Below are 17,858 nucleotides of genomic sequence, written 5' to 3'. Positions count from 1 at the left end.
AGATATGTGAATTTGTGCTGAGAAAACTGCAAAAAGTTCATTGGCCACCTTCTTGGCCAAAACCCAATTGTCCTTTGAGGTAGATTCGACTTGAAGCATCAAGCTATCTAAATATTCTTTTCTGTTTCCCCACCATTCCCTTCCCTTCTTTATCCTCTGCCTTTTCCCTTCTTCCTCAAGAGGGCACCAACATCCCATCCTTGGAAAAGGAGCCGCTACCTGTGGGTTTCACATTGAACCTTAAAAACATCTCTCTACAGGAAAGAACCTGGTTACAGACCAATAAACCGATAACGAGACTTCCTATTTTAGTTTCAAATATCTCTAAAAACACATTGCATTTTGTTTAAATCCAGACTGATCATTAAACACAAAAAGCTAGCGTGTTTGGGAGAGGAAATCTGTGGGACCATTCATGGTCTCAAAATGAAAGAGACAAAGTTCAGCTGAACCCCAACAGTTACACAGGGCTGTGCATTCACAGTTGCAGGATATTTTTCTTAGGTCTTGGTGGGAGCATGAAAAGAGACCTTATTTTGTATGTGAGACTGGGGTATACACAAGCAAGCACACAGCAGCGTCAAGCCGTCTTTGTTAAAATTCAGGCAGTGGACATGCCAGAGGTTTGCCAGAGAAAGCTTAATGTTCCTCGGTTAAACACATAACAGGCATTTTTATCTTCGTCAAGGAATATTCTATAGAGTGTATCACACCTGTAAACTTGGTAAATTCTTTCAATAAGCACTCTGACACATAATAACACGCTTCTTTTTTTTCCTAATGCTTATTAAATCTAGGGTTGGGTGGTAAAATCCATAAGTAGCACAATATTGTATCCTGTTTTCTGTACTTATCTGAGTGATATGAAGCATTGTTACCTACAGTTGTTTTTTTTTTTAAGGTTGTGGAGCTAGTGACCATGTGGTAGGAATCACTATTTATAAAGCCTATTTGCATAGAGTTTACTGCTTTGATCAAATAAAATTTACAATAATTTAAATCTAACATTTAACAGTACACGTAATTGTTATTGTGCTACAAGTTCATTAGGCATAAATGGTAAGCAGTTTGCATAATTAATATTCTTTTATGCAGGTTTTGTATCTTTGGATTTTGGTAGAGTCAAATTTTGATGTTTTGTTCCTCATTCTACTTTGACTCTGGTTATTGATATAAAGTCACTACCAATGCTATCACTTTTCTCTAAAATCCTGCCTTTCTCCATATCTCTTTTCTTTTGTCTTTTTCCTCTTCAGCTTGTTCTCTTTTTCTTTATCACAGTAACACTCAGGGTCTTTAGTGTTCCCATCATCTTTCCTTGCACACTATTATACTCTGATATCACTCGTAGAAGAGCAAGTCTTTGGATTTGACTCTGAATATTGAGGATCCTTGGTCCCAGATCCTCCATCCTCCTGTGCCCAGGGGTGAGGTTCTCAGGAATTTGTTTGCCTGCCAGTACTTAGTCACTGGGATAATCTGTATTAATTCCCTGGGGGTACTGTAATTATCACAATCTTAGCAGCTTAAAACAATATAAATTTGTTCTCTTGTAGTTTCACAGGCTAGAGGTCCCAAACTGAGTGACAGCAGGGCCATTCTCTCTCCAAAGGCGCTAGAACAGCTTCTTCCTAGCTTGCACAAGACTGCCAGCAATCCTGACCCCACCTTGGCTCTCCTCACTCCAGTCTCCCCTCCATTGTCACATGGTGCTTTCCCTGCATGTCTCTGTCTGACACCAGTCCTACTGGATTTAGAACCCCCTAACCCAGGATGCCCCTTCATGGATCACTACCTTGTCATGGCGAAGGGGCTTGCATAACTCAATGAAGCTATGAGCCATGCCATGTAGGGCCACCCAAGAAGATCAAACCAGTCAATCTTAAGGGAGATCAACCCTGAATTTCACTGGAAGGACTGGTGCTGAAGCTCCAGTATTTTGGTCAGCTGATGTAAATAGACAACTCATTGGAAAAGTCCCTGATTCTGGGAAAGATCAAAGGCAGGAAAAGAGGTCATCAGAGCCTGAGATGGCTGGACAGCCTCACCGATGCAATGAACATGAACTTGTGCAAACTCTGGGAGTTGGTAAGGGACAGAGAGGCCTGGTGTGCTGCAGTTCAGGGGGTTGCAAAGAGTTAGACACAACTGGGTGACTGAACAACAATAACAGCAACCCAGGATGACCTCATCTTAACTTGATTACATTGGCAAAGCCTCAGTTGTCAAATAAGGTCATATTCAGAGGTTCTGGGTAGACTTGAACTTTGTGGGGGGACACTGGTTTAGCACATCACATGCCCCCATCCTATTCTACACCCTCCTGAAGGGTCTTTGATCTGCTTTCCTCTCCTACTCCCCATTTGATTTGCTGCCATGTTTCTACACCCAATCAGTATTTCATAATTATTAATAAAATAACTATTTATTAAAAGACTAATCTTCCAGAAGCATGCTCTCCAGGAGGCTTGAAGCTATGATAGTTTTAAGGTCTGAGACTGTTGATTCCCTGAACAGGTGAGTGGATCGTGCTATTACCATCGTGTGGACAAAGCAGAACCTAAGCCAACGAGGAACCCCAGGAGGATGGGGGAAACGTGGGGATGGGGGATGAATAGTTGGGCATCTTAGAGCAGAAAGTTGAAAGGAAAACAGTTGACTTCAAGGAGGTGGGGAGAGAAGAGAAGTCAGGGTCACAGGGACACAATTCTTGATCCAGAGTTGATGGAAAGTGCGCGGTAGGAGACAGCATGAGACAGAGACCTAAAACCATCATTATGTTCTTACCCATTTCTTCATACTCACTGTTTTCCCACTGAGGAAAATCTCAACTAAATTAAAAGCAACTAACTTTTTATTTCTTTTAATATGAAAGAAAAAAATATTAAAAATCAAATATGACCAGGACAATTAAATTAGATAGAACTGGGTAGAAGGACATGTCCTAATGGTGGTTCCTTTGCATTTCTATCTAGGAATACAATAAAAGGTGCAGTGGCTAGAATAGATGGCAGACCCTGACGGAAGAAAGGGAGAATGAAGGGGAAGCTGGGGGCTTTGAGGTTTCTTGAGAGTCTGCCCTGCTTATCTCTATTTCTGCAGGGACAGGAACAGAAGAAGTGTTTCATATTTAGAGCAGCTGGGCTGACCTACACCTCAGCAGGTGTTTCCTGTGAAAGAGTCTTGCAGATAATTATTACCAAATCATATAGCCAATGTGGCAAAACTCATGGGTGACATACTGATGATGTCACTGAATAATTATCATTTTTGTTTTTAAGGGCTTAAAATCGCATTCATTCTAGTGGTCACAGATGACCTTCAAATGACATAAGTCAGGTGATGAAAAGAAAATCCTACTAAGTCATATTTTAAGACCAGAGCAGAAATTTTAGCCAACTGGATATTCTGGGCAGGGCTCAAGGTAACATTCAGCCAGCTTGCATAGACTCAGAGGTCGTTAGAGCAGAATAAGCCTGAGATTTCTCCTGATCCAGCCCCCTCTTGAACCGCTGAGGAAATAGAGGCTTAGAGAGAGGAAGTGATTTGTCCAAAAGTCCCACAGGTACTACAAGGCAAAGCCTGGACTCAGACCTGGTCTCCTGAGACAAATGCTTCTTCCACTCCACTGTGCTGCAGAATGTTCACAGCCATCTGAAGATCAGGTTAGCTTCCATTCTGCCAGAATGATAGAGGCCTTTGGATATTTTCAAGCCAAGGCAACATATAAACTCAAAAAGAAAATGAAAATAAGAAAATTAGCTTATTTATTTATTGTGCTCTGATTCTGTGGCAGATATTACATCCAGCACTCAACCATTATTGGAGCATCTGATGCAAAGACATACAGTGCACTATTGAGGACCACCATTTCAATTTTGATCACCATTCTTGCTTTTAGCATTACTTTATTAATTCAACAAAATGTTTTCTACAGGTCCAATTGTCCTCAAATAAATATTCTCCTATTTGATAGCAATGAGTAGAAAGAAGGCAAGGGTGGTTGGTGTTGGTAAGGACACTGATAGTAGGTTATAAAGCCCAAGGTTGATGTGACAGATTCTGGAAGTCAAAAGTGGGATGAAAGTTACACTAACATTTGATCACTTGTTGATATGGGCACATATAGGTACATAATCTCTGCAATACAATCCACCCTAGCCTCATGTTCCCTTAGAGAAAGATACATATATGGACTAAAAGGTAAATGCTACTCATCGTTCCTTCAACTGTCTATTTCTTCTTCCTGCCCCCAGCTCTGAGTTAGAACAGGAGAACAAGTCTATCAGTTAAAACATTGACGCTGGGCTGGCATAGTAGAGCTGAATTTTATGTGTTTTCTTCTAAACTTATGGCTACATTGCTTAGAGGTTCTATCTTTCCCCAACAAGATAATTTGGGAGTCATTTTTATGTTTTTCTCTCTGCCATCTCCTGTCTATCACAAAGTCCTGTACATTGTTCCTTTAAATTAGCTGAAAAGCTTTTCTTAGTCTCTGTGTCTACTATTGCAACCATAGATCAAGCCATTGTCTCCACGATGAAAGAGAATTTAGTGATCTCTCTGTTCCAGATTTTGTTTATGCATGAATCTTTGGACACAGTGATGTCTTCATAAAACATCACTGTAATGATATCATTGTCTAGGCAGTCGTGTCCTGAATGCCATCCCAAATTGGATTGCCTCCATGATTAGAAATGAGCTCATAATGGGTTGAATATTTGAATCATAGTATCATTTGGTCTCAAGATTTTACGGTGGCCTTCCCTTGTTCTTTGGATCAACCAGAATCTAAGCATTCATCTAAGTATACTTCTACATAATTTTATTCTACTGTGCTCTCCTTGGAAGAAAAGCGATGACAAACCTAGACAGCATATTAAAAAGCAGAGACATTACTGTACCAACAAAAGTCTGTCTAGTCAAAGCAATGGTTTTTCTAGTAGTCATGTATGGATGTGAGATTTGGACCATAAAGAAGGCTGAATGCCGAAGTACTGATGCTTTTGAACTGTGGTGTTGGAGAAGACTCCTGAGAGTCCCTTCGACAGCAAGGAGATCAAACCAGTCAATCCTAAAGGAAATCAACCCTGAATATTCATTGGAAGGACTGACACTGAAACTGAAGCTCCAATACTTTGGCCACCTGATGTGAAGAGCCAGCTCATTAGAAGAGACCCTGATGCTGGGAAAGATTGAAGGCAGGAGGAGAAGGGGATGACAGAGGATGAGATGGTTGGATGGCATCACTGACTCAATGGACATGAGTTTGAGCAAGCTCTAGGAGACGATGAAGGACAGGGAAGTCTGGCGTGCTACAGTCCATGGAGTTGCAGAACTGGACACTACTTAAGGCAATGGCACCCAACTCCAGTACTCCTGCCTGGAAAATCCCATGGATGGAGGAGCCTGGAAGGCTGCAGTCCATGGGGTCGCTGAGGGCCAGACACGACTGAGAGACTTCACTTACACTTTTCACTTTCGTGCATTGGAGAAGGAAATGGCAAGCCACTCCAGTGTTCTTGCCTGGAGAATCCCAGGGACGGGGGAGCCTGGTGGGCTGGCGTCTATGGGGTCGCACAGAGTCGGACACGACTGAAGCAACTTAGCAGCAGTAGCAACTGAACAACAACAACAATGCTCTCCTTAATCTTCTCTTCCTATCAAATTGGCCACCAAGTTGATTCACCTCGACCTATATGCTATTTTTTTTAATGGATTTTTGCTTTTGATTATATGGTTCTTGCCCCTCATAATACCCTAGAGAAGGAAATGGCAAAGTACTCCAGTATCCTTGCCTGGAAAATCCCATGGACAGAGGAGCCTGGTGGGCTGCAGTCCATGGGGTCTCAAAGAGTCAGGCACAAATGAGCAACTAACACTTTCCCTAATTCCCAACCTCTTCCCATCCAGACATTGTTTCATCTATTCCAATCTGACCTTTACTTTAAAATACATTCTAAGCACCAGCTCCTTCATCATGTCATTTGTAGTCACTTTAGTAAATAATAATTTCATCTTTTCTGGATGTTCCATACTATTTCCTAAGAATCATAAACTATAGAACCTCAAGATATTCAACATAAGACTTAATTATATTCTATATTATATCATTTTCCAGTTATTTTCATGCACAATTAATTCATAAAATAGAAATTCTAGTACCTCCTTTAAAGGGTTGCCTCATTAGAACTGTGTTTGGCATATAGTTGACTCGAGTTTCCATTGTCTTCCCTTCCTCCTTATCAGTGGGTTGGAGTTACAGCTGAGAATACCACATCTTTCATAGCAGGAATTTCGTCCAAGCATACAATAATTCTTGGGCTTCCTCAGTGGCTCAGTGATAAAGAATCCACCTGTGATGCAGAAGACACAGGAGACTTGGGTTCGATCCCTGGGGATGGGAAGATCCCCTGGAGGAGGGCATGACAACTCACTCCAGTATTCTTGCCTGGAGAATCCCATGGACAGAGGAGCCTGGTGGGCTACAGTCCATAGGGTCACAGGGAGTTGGACATGACTGAAGTGACTGGGAACGCATGCACATGCATATAATAATTCTTGATCAATACTTATTGACTAGAGCATGGCTGACCTGGAGACCCAGTCCCATGAATTCTGACATTAAATATGTATATTTGTGTACTCTTGGTTTATAATATTGTCAATTTTTAAAATCGATACTTTAAAATTATACCTAATAATCCATTGCTGCAAACTTTCATCATATCCCACTTATGTACTTAAAGTTAAAAATTATTCTGAAACATGTACAGACTGCAATTCTCTCTCTTGATGATATAGCATTGCCATCATCCATTATGACCTTTTCTTTGAAACATGTGAACACTGCAAGCTGGCAAGCCTTGCTGAGAAGTGCACATTTCCTATTTTTATGTATGCCTTGCTTTTCTGTTGGCAGGGGGAAACCAGAGCTCTAGAAATGAGGAAGCTTGTCTGAATTGAGTCCAACTTTCCAATTCTCAAAACCCTTGTCTGGACAGCTGCCCTTTTGAAGGAGTGGTCAGTTTTCACTCTTGATTTCAAGAGCAGCCTTGTTCTCTTCAGATATTCTTTCACAAACTTTTTTTAGTCACTAAAATTTAAGACATTTGTTTCTGTCTTCCCAGACATTGTTTATAGTTCTCCATTGCTGGCCAGGGTGCACAATTACTCCCTGGAATAAAAGTACTCTAAATCATATTTATGTCACTTTCAGCTACTATCCAGGAAAGCTTCTTTGAGCTTTCTGGGTAGTGATAAGATTCATATGATACACAATTATCCTCAGCCATGTACATTCTGCAAATAATCCCCAGTTTGGCAATCGTTGTCTCCTCAAGTGGTATTTCTTTGCTGGGAGGTATTGTATAATAAAGCAGATCTTTTCAAAGAATTCTAATCATCTGAATCTAAAACAACATTTTATTTATTTCATGTGGTCAGTGGTGTCCCAAATGCCCCTGCAAATTAGATTAAAAATTATCCAGTTGATGTGTAAACATCCCACTAATTTACCTAGTGTCTGGGTCTTTTATTTGATGTTCAGGAATTTAAATAATTTAAGGTTGTTTAGCTCTCAGTTCAACTTTTGCTTTCTGGATATTTACTTGGAACTTCACAGTATTTATTTAAGGCTATTAGAAATGCTGGGGGAGGACGTTTTTTTTTTTACTGCCCGGGAGGCTGGTATAGCCCTGGTTCAGCATTTGTAAAGATAATGTGGCTGTGGGCTTACAGCAGTCTTGTCTGCTCAGTGTTTCTCGGAATTTCTCCTGTCATGAACCCACCTGAACTGCTCAGCTTTGTTGAGATTCCCACCTGTGCAATGGAACTGGCAGCTCTGAACAAAACTAAGAAGACAGCCAAATCTTTACAGCGTTCCCTGTCTGTCATTTTTAATTTAATTTTTTCTTCCATTGCTGGAAGCTATGGAGTCAAATACAGGTATATTCTTCCACTTTCTCACTGTTAGGTCTTCAGGAAATTGTTCAGTTTGAGTCTCAGTTTCCTATCTGCCAAATGGAAATAAGAAATGTCTTTCTGGAAAGATGATTGTGGGGATCAAATGATATGACTTGGGAGAGCATCTGGCAAGATTTTGGGTTAATTTACTGTCAAAACAATCCCATCTTCTTGTATATTTACCAAGACCCTCTTCTTAATTCAAGATATGATGGACGCTTTGTATACCCCCAAACATTCTCCCTTTCTCTGCTTTTAGTTAAGTTAGTTAAGTCGCTCAGTGGTGTTTGACTCTTTGCCACCCCGTGGACTGTAGCCCACCAGGCTCCTCTGTCCATGGGATTCTCCAGGCAAGAATACTGGAGTGGGTTGCCATTTCCTTCTCCAGGAGATCTTCCTGACCCAAGGATTGAACCCAGGTCTCCCGCATTAGAAGCAGACGCTTTAACCTCTGAGCCACCAGGGGAGCCAAATACCTTGTCTGCTTTTAAGTGCCCTGAAACCATTCTTGAACTCCCTTGCGCTGTCATAACCCATTCCAAAGTTATTGAAACTCATCAGATTAAAGTATAAATTACTGATATCAACTTAAGGTTTTTAATCTATAAATGGGAATTTTGACTCAATTAGGTCTTCCAGAGCTTTACGCTAAAGGAGTGCATGAAAGTTACAGAATTAACTTTTTAATTGTTAATCCAATTAACAATTGGATTGTTGATTATTTTGATCAGTAGTTGTTTGAGTGCCCACTACATGCCAGGGGTTGTTTTAGTCACTGGGAACATTGCAAGGAACAAAAGGAAGAAATTCCTGCTAGTCCTTTGGCTGATCTCTTGAAGGTAAGCACCATGATGGTTAATTTGACCTATTCAAGGTCACCAATCAAGAACTACCAACACAATAGATTGAGGGGAAAATTTAGAACAAAGAATTCCAGTCCTGCCTGAAGATAACTTTACATTTTCTCATGAACCACCCTTCCCACCACCCCTTCACCTCCCCACTGCACTCCTCTCAGTTTTACAAATAGTGCTTCTGCAGCCAGATGGGGTTAAGAACTACATTTACAGTTAAAATGCTCAAAATATAGCTGGTGGTGATGGGGGATTTGGTTTATTAGCTCATTTTTATGTATGAGAGAAACTGTAGTAAAAAAAAAAATCAGTGTTCATCTTTTTTCAATTTGTTCTAAGAGATTTTTGGCATTAAAGCTTTTTCACTTTCAAATGTTCCAACTCTAGCTGTATTTATGTGATGCCAAACCAACTAGTTGAAAAATTACAAGTATGGGAAATTAGCCAACTCTTTGTCTACAAACTGCCAACCAACCAGGTTGCCTGATATTTTTTTCTTCACTGAATTGTCCCATCATTCAACTGAATTGACTGACAATGGCCTGGGAGATCCAAAACAAAGCACAAAGTCTGTTTTGTATAATTCAAAGTATTGATTCATTGTTCTCTGGCAGAATATGCTCATTGTAGAACATACAGATAATACAGACAATTTAAGAAAACAAAAATCACCAAAGCTTCATCATACACAAATATTGACCCTTGGAGGATTTTTCAATGCGTGTATACATATATTAGAAAACTGGATGCTGCTCTAAGTACAATTTCTATCCAGATTTTTCTTTTCACTTAATGTATATTATAAACATGACTAAATATTCTTAGAAGTCATAATTTTTGCACACTCTTTCCATATATGGATGTAACCATAATTTTCTTAACAATCCCCTAAGGGTAGGCTTTGGGGTTATTTCCAATTTTGGCTACTATAAAAAATTCTGCAATAAACTTTTAAAAACAAATCCTATGCGTCTCTGATTATTAATTTAGTTTAAAAATTTAGCAAGACTACCTATAAGCTCTTAATCCACATTACTAAGACTTCTCACCAGCAAAGTTATGTAGCAAAAGATTATAGCAAATGTACATTCCTACACATAAGCTGTTTTTAAGAATGCCCTGTTCATTCTCTTGCCAGTTTTTAAATCTTTACCAGTTTGATAGGTGACAAAAACACTAGTCCCTTGTTTTAATTTATATTTCTTATACTGTTAATGAGAATTAACAGTTAAAATTTTTCTTGACCATGTGTATTTTTTTCATGATCATTCTTATTTCTAAAAGGCTTCTCTTCAAAATGAGGAAAAGCAAATAGCAATAGACTAAAATAATGTTTTTATGTTTCCATCTTCAGAAAAGTAAAAAAAAAAAGCACTTGTATCATATTTTTCTCTTCTTCAGGTGGACATGAAAAATTAAACCTCTGACTCTCTGCCCTTATAGCTATTATAATTGGATTTAATAGCTTAATTCTTGTTAAGAAACTTTAATAAAGTGCTAGAGTTGAGCAGAGAAAGTTTGAACAGATAAATTTTCTGCCAAGTGGGTGCTGGTTTTGAGGCTCTCTTGAATGACATGTGGATTCAAATGGTATTCATATCTGACGGCCATGCTACTTTCTGTTACCTTCCCAGAAAGGCTGGTGGAAAGCTATTGAACTTTGAAAATTCTCTTTGGCTGCCTCCTTGAAGTCATTAGCAGAAGTTCCGTCTTCTGAAAGTGGTTACTCTAGAACTTATACAAGGCAAAATTAACAGTTATGCTTAATTACTTTCACTCATGTGTTCACTAACATTAAGTGTTGTCAGACCATTTATTATTATGGAGTCATAACCCTGATATGATCATTTCCTTCAATTCTGCCTGACTTTCCTTTCCTTTCTGCCAAAATAAGCAGATCCCATGCTCATCTATGAAAAGGAAAATCCTATGACAGCTCTAAGAAACAAACTATATTGCTTTGATACAGCCTTTCTTGAGATTTCATCTTGTTTTCAAATAATATATTTTTCTACTTTGTTATAAATTTTAAACAAGAAGTATCAAAATCCGCACATGGCTACTTGGTCTGGACTTAGGCCTTATAAATAACCATTCCAGCCAGTCTTAATGTGGAAAAATGGAAAACCAGTTTCTATTAACAAAAAGAAAATACCATTTTTTTATACATGGCTCTTACTCCGGCCCAGTGAGAAACAGCACTTTTCCTTTCCTCAGTGTTTATTACACGTGGGTGTGTTTGCAGTGTGGCACTAGTGGTAAGGAACCTCCCTGGCAACGTGGAAAGCATAAGAAATATGGGTTTGATCCCTGGGTCGAGACGATCCCCTAGAGGAGGGCATTGCAACCTACTCCAGTATTCTTGCCTGGAGAATCCCATGGACAGAGAAGCGCAAAGAGTCAGACATGACTGAAGCGACTTAGCATACACGCATATGTTTGCAATACAGCTGTTTCAATCTTTGTAGTAAGGGCACAAATCTGTCACCATGCTGATTTCACTTAAAGGTTTGTCTCTGCCGAAGCAAATTGGTACCATCTTCCAATTTCTCTCTCAAACCAATTTCATATTGAGATGGAGGTCTTTCTTAACAGACAAAAAAGCAAGACCCTTCTTAGTCAATAGGCACCACCACACCAGTAGGAAAATGAGAAGGAAATACGAAAGGGCAAAGGTGGTGAAAGGGCACCCAATTTTGGCTAGCTCTGGCTTTTTGAGGCGCTATCTTTGGTCATCTTCCCTTACCTCTGAGCTAGTATACATTTTATATATTCTTCTTTTCATACACTATAGGAACAGTTTCCTTTAATAGAGCTGCTACTGCTGCTGCTAAGTCGCTTCAGTCGTGTCCAACTCTGTGCGACCCCATAGACAGAAGCCCACCAGGCTCCCCTGTCCCTGGGATTCTCCAGGCAAGAACACTAGAGTGGGTTGCCATTTCCTTTTCCAATGCATGAAAGCGAAAAGTGAAAGGGAAGTTGCTCAGTCATGTCCGACTCTTAGCAACCCCATGGACTACAGCCTACCAGGCTCCTCCATCCATGGGATTTTCCAGGCAAGAGTACTGGAGTGGGGTGCCATTGCTTTCTCCGTTTAATAGAGCAGGATCTTTTAATACAAAGGAAAGTTAAAGAATTAGTGCTCTAGGTAGGAAAGTACTTTGCCCCCACTATATTTTCCCCAACATTTCAAATATTCAAAACTAGTCAAATATTCAAGAATTATTAACCATACATTAAAGTTGAATGAATTTTACAGTGAACTTTGTACACTTATCACCTAGTTTTCCCATTAATATTTATTCAGCTTTATCACTATCCATCCATCTAAACCCCATCTATCTGTTAGTTATATTATTTTTTGATGATTTTTTGATGAACTTCAAAATAGATTGCAGATATCAGCATGTGTATCTCTCCCCAAATACTGAAGCCTGAATGTAATTAGGCTTTGGCATTTGTTTAGTTTTTTTATTTGATATAAAATATACATACAATAAAACAAACCTATCTTAAATTTACACTTGTGGAGTATTTCAAATGCATATACTTGTGCAACTCTAATTTTTACCAAGACAGAAAATTACATTCCAGAACATTTCCTATTCTGCTCCTGTCCCTGACAACTACTGATTTGAGACTTTTTTTCTATTATAGATTGGTTTCATTTGTTATAAAATGTCATACTAAAGGACTAATAGCATATATTCTGCTTTGTACAAGACTTCTTTCACTCAGCAGTATGTTTCAGATTTATTTAACAACTGGTAGTTGGCTCTATTTTATTGAGTGGTAATTCATCATATGCCACAGTTTGTTTATCTGTTCTATTGATGGATATTTGGTCTGTTTCCAGTTTTTGGTCATTATGGGTAAAGTTGCTATGAACATTCTTGTCGTGTATTTGCCGTATGTTGTGTAAACATACGGTTTTGCTTCCTTTGGGTGGATACCTAGGGGTGGCCCTGTTGGGTTACAGGGAAGGTGTTTATTTAAATGTGTAAAGAAACTGCCAGATTGTGTTCCAAAGCTGTTGTACCATTTTACATTTTCACCAGTGAAAGATGAGAGTTCCAGGTGCTCCACAACCTCTCCAAAATTTGGTGTCATCATTCTTTTGTTGTTCAGCCACTCAGTCATGTCCAACTCTTTGTGACCCCATGGACTACAGCATGCCAGGCTTCCCTGTCCTTCACTATCTCCCACAGTTTGCTCAAACTTACGTCCATCGTGTTGATGATGCCATCCAACCATCTCATCCTCTGTCACTCCCTTCTCTTCCTGCCCTCAATCTTCCCCAGCATCAAGGTCTTTTCCAATGAGTTGGCTCTTCACTTCGGGCGGCCAAAATATTGGAATTTTAGCATCAGTCCTTCCAATGAATATTCACTGTTGACTTCCTTTAGAATCAACTGGTGTGATCTCCTTGCTGTCTAAGGGACTCTCAAGAGTCTTCTTGAGCACCGCAGTTCAAAAGCATCAATTCTTTGGTGCTCAGTCTTCTTTATGACCCAACTCTTGCATATATGACTACCAGAAAAGCCATGGCTTTGACTACACAGAGCTTTGTTGGCAAAGTGCTACCTCTGCTTTTAAATACACTCTCTAGGTTTGTCATAGCTTTCTTTTCAAGGAGCAAGTGTCTTAATTTCATGACTGCAGTCACTATCCACAGTGATTTTGGAGCCCAAGAAAATAAAATCTATCACTATTTCCACTTTTCCCCCATCTATTTGCCACAAAGTGATGGGCCTGGATGCCATGATCTTAGCTTTTTGAATGTTCAGTTTTAAGCCAGCTTTTAAATTTTGGCTATTTTCTTGGGTGTGGGCACCACTGTGTTTTAACAATGTCTTTCTCAGCTTATCATCAATACTGTTGATGGTCACAGTTTTTAGCTATCCTCTTATCACCTTGGGAAACCAGTGGCCCATTAGCTTTGGGGAAATTACCTTTTTTTTTTTTGCTTTTTGGTACTGAGGTGGTGAACACAGAGCAGAATGCAAAATGCATAAACAAATGACAATGTATGGTAATATTAAAACATTGACAGAAGCCTGATAACCCTACTATCATCATACAGAAAGCATAATAGGCATTGTGTACTCTGCTAAGCCACTTAAAGAAGCTTTTGTCATTTATTTTTTTATGATCTTGTGAGGTAAGTATACTATCCCCTATTACAAATGAAGAAACTGAAAATCAAAAGATTAAAATTAAGCAAACAAAAACCCAGTTGCCCATGGTCACACTGCTATCAAGAAGCTTGCCTAACTCATAAAGAAAGAAGAGACTTAAAAGGCCCACTAAAAATATTATTTAACTTACATAATATATTGGAAGTGTATGTTTCCACCACTGGAAAAGACATTCCTAATCTCAATGACCCTCAAAAGGGCAAGCAGAGGAAAGAAGGTGTATTTCTCAGCATTATCTGTGGCATTCACACAATGAGTTAATCCACTATCAGACCTCAGTCTAACCCCCTTAATGGGTAATTCAGCTTTCATATAGTTCATTATCTTTTACTTTCTTTTGTTTGCTTCACAGATGGAATACTTTAAAATGTCTATGAAGAATTTTCCATCTGGACTAGATCAACCTCAAACGCAAGTCAAAGAAGAGGTATATGTTCCTGTGCATCCACTGGGATCATCAGGATAGGAAGACTTCCAAAAACAACACAAGTTTGGTTTCATAAATTGGGCAGCAGGGAGAACAAATGCAATGAGTAATAATCACTTATGTGCTTTGCCTTTGGTAGCTTCAGGTCCCGTCTTCCTCAGCTTTGTAAGATGAGACCTTCGTAAGATGGCTGTGGTGACAGTCAATGGGCTGTCAGTTGGATTTGGCTTTAAAGTATTTTTTTCCTTTCATCTGCTCACATTCCATATTTATCTTGTTGTCATTCTCCTCTAAGTGATTTCTGGTGATACATTGCCTTTTAATGACACTTTTACTTACCTTCATTCATTTTATTCTCACAAGCACTCTTTAATGGGGAATAAGAAAGGAGATTGAGATGCAGAGGCTTCATTTATTCAACATTTTAAAATCCCTATTATGTCAGGCAGTTACTGAGCTGAAAAAAATGGTCCTTTTCTTTGGAAAGCTTATGGTTATGGACAGAGACACAAGTATATTAAGAGATAATTAGCTACAGATGTAAATATTACTGTATAAGATTTAGGTAAGGAGTATTAGGGAGACAGGAATGAGAGGATGACCAAGGTTAGGTTACTTTCTATGAGTAGCAAGATCTGAATAGAGATACCAGGTAGTCTGATTCTTTAACTAATACTTCTTTCATCAATAAAAATAAAGGTTACTTTTTATAAATTAATTTTTAAAAATATATATGCTATTCTAAAAAATATTTAAAGAGGCCTACAAAAATGTACAATAAGACAAACTATTTGTACATTGATTTTCAACCTTTCCAAAGTGGATTCATGATACTGTCTTCAGACAAACTTGACAAGTATTTTTCTTCTCTCCTTTTCTTATATTTTTCCCACACTAGACTGAACACAAGGATAACTAGATCTATCCCATGATGTCAAGATGCTTGGGAAAGTTTGGTACCAATCCTTACCCTCCTCCTAGCAGCTAACATGTGGAAATTGTGGGATTCCCTATAGGCCAACAGACATATGTCCCATTGCCCTTCAACTTTGTCTAATCTTGATCCACACACCCCTCTCCTCAATTCCAAAATTCTTCATTTTTCAAAACTTGTCATCAAATAGCCTTTACTGTTTACTTTATTTCTAATGTCTTTCCAGGGCAGGCTAGAGGGTAGACAGGGTGAGGGGAGAGGTGATGAAGAGCAATTCCTTGTAACAGTAGGACCCTAGGGACCATTTCATATGCACTCATTTTCATAATCCTTCACTGGAATGGCTTCAGCTACTTGGAATTTTTCTTTAAAGTTTAGTAGCACTCTAGTTTCCATCACTTGGGATCTGGTGTCCAGGAAAGGAGCAGAAGAGGGGCAGGAGGAGCGGGGAGAGGAAGACAAGGAGAGAAAGGCACACTCTGAAAAAGAGGAAACAAAAGTCGGGATTCGGTCTAGTAAAATCTCATGACAATTTTGTATGGGAGTTGGACGTGGTACTTAATCTAGTGGACTAAATTAAACCAAATGAGAACAAGCTGTTACTGAGCTTTTAAGTACAATGTTCAATTTTTGTTATCCTTTACCACTTTCCTTAGAAGATAAACGTATTAAAAATAGCTCCTCTTCTCTTAAAGGAGGTGACTGTTTTATTTTCCGGTTTGGTCTTTCATCCATCTTCACTTCCTATCTGTCTCAGAGCTTTGAGAAATATGTTGCTGCCTGGAAAAACCCATTTCTTCAGCTTGCCATCAGTTTTCCCATTCCATTCATTTAGGCTTCAGCCCCTTGAGTTATGGGAGGCTAGAGTAGCCTTTTAACTGTCGTATCAGACAAACTCCAATTCCAGTAATAAACTATTTGCTGGATTCACTTTTAACATTCATGGAAAATCATTAAAAAAAAAATGGTGTTTGGAACACTCTGCTGGCACTTCAAGCTCCATTTCTGGTATGTTTCAACAAAAATCTATTTATGGATTCTTTTCCTCTTCTCACACCTCCCTTTTCCCTTCCTCCTTAAGAAAGTTGGAGAACCTGTAAGTTAAATTAATGCTTGATGTAATTTCCTGTAATACAAGGCATAAGCTCCAGCACTAACTATCCTTTCATGGAAAAACAGTTCATGGCTCCTGGATGTGGAGTTACACCCTTGAATTATGAGTCGTGATGATTGCTGAGTGGATCACTTTGGAGCCAGAAAACAGGGTGGTAGCAGGGGAAAGGAGTTGGCAGCTGGAGGGGAGAGAGCAGGTTTGCTGGGAGTGAGTGCCAGAACAGTGTTTAAGAAAATCAAAAATGCAGTGGGGCCAAGGGAAGGACCAGTATGCTACGTGGACAGAAGAGAGAAGCCAGGGGAGAGCTGGACTGTTCTGGGCTAGATTTTAGCCTGCCATGTGGTGGAATATTTAATTGAACATTTAATTTCTACTGTGATTGATAAATGAAAAATCTCAGGGTAATAATACTTTTCAAGAGGTGATATAAACCAGTCTTTGAGATGTCAAGCTGGCAAATAAGCTGATGAGGCAAAGGAATTCTGTCGGCTGGCTTAAAAGCAATCTGTATATGTTTGTAGGTCTGTGCTTATACCTCTTGCTAAACTCATCTCTAATCTCTTAGGTCTGGAAATTAAGCCTACATGCCAGACTTTCCTGTACTGATTTACCTGTTTACCTTGACTTAGGTCAGGTCAGGTTGCTGTGTGAATAGGACTTATCTGGTGGTGGATTATTATAGTTTATATTGCTTCCTGACTCAGCCTAAATACACATCCAGAAACATCCATTTAAGTTACTGTGGTTAACTCTCCTAAATTTCCAGGGACTTTGGGTTTGAGTGGATCCAATATTTGAATAAAGGGTCAAACTGGTGGGCTAGGTTTCTTTAGAAATAACCTCAAACTCCATTCTTCTGCTCTATAAGGCAAGATATAGTCATGGAACGCCTACTATGTCCCTGTTACCCAAACAGTAGAGAGTAATAAATCAGACCACACAGTGAGGTATGTATACAGCTGCAAGACAGGGATAAGATAGTCATGGGGGATCCTTGGGATAGTAGTGGATCTTTAATCCACTTTAATTTATATTCTTCTCTAGAGATTGTTTGTATAATAAAGACAAAAGTGCTGCAATAAAGGGTAAGAAGAAGAAACCATGACTTTATCATTAAGGAAAAGAGAAACTTAAGTTTCTGAAGTAATAAAGGATGGAGGAAAACTGGGAAAATAATGGATTTCTGTACAGCAAGCACAAGAACTGGTCTGCAGCATTTCAAGTATGGAGGGGCTTCATTCATGCATACCCCTAGAGCAGTCTTTCTCAACCTCAGCACTATTGACACTTTGGACTGGGTACTTCTTTGCTGCTGTGGGGCAGGGGGCGGTTTATGTACTGTAGGATGTTGAGCAGCGTCCTTGAC

At 39.3% G+C, this 17,858-nt stretch overlaps 1 long non-coding RNA gene across 2 annotated transcripts in view; it reads right to left on the bottom strand.

The window, feature by feature from the left end:
* Positions 1-2,836: 2,836 nt before the first annotated feature.
* The window catches only part of LOC147377992 (uncharacterized), a 45,833-nt gene continuing 30,811 nt past the window's right edge, over positions 2,837-17,858 (bottom strand). Inside the window, exons 4-6 of one of the 2 annotated variants that reach the window (XR_015151220.1) lie at positions 6,166-6,356; positions 5,471-5,621; positions 2,837-3,731 (exon numbers count right to left, since the gene is read on the bottom strand). This is a non-coding gene — a long non-coding RNA (uncharacterized LOC147377992). The remainder of the gene's footprint in view (positions 3,732-5,470; positions 5,622-6,165; positions 6,357-17,858) is intronic. The other variant, XR_015151218.1, reaches the window with a different exon arrangement.

This window comes from Bos grunniens, chromosome 2, assembly GCF_055505025.1.
Source record: "Bos grunniens cultivar Pamir isolate PY7600 chromosome 2, Bosgru_T2T1.0, whole genome shotgun sequence".
Classification (NCBI taxonomy): Eukaryota; Metazoa; Chordata; class Mammalia; order Artiodactyla; family Bovidae; genus Bos; species Bos grunniens.
The sequence above is the reverse complement of the archived record's forward strand: the minus strand, read 5'-3'. Positions and strand labels throughout refer to the sequence as shown.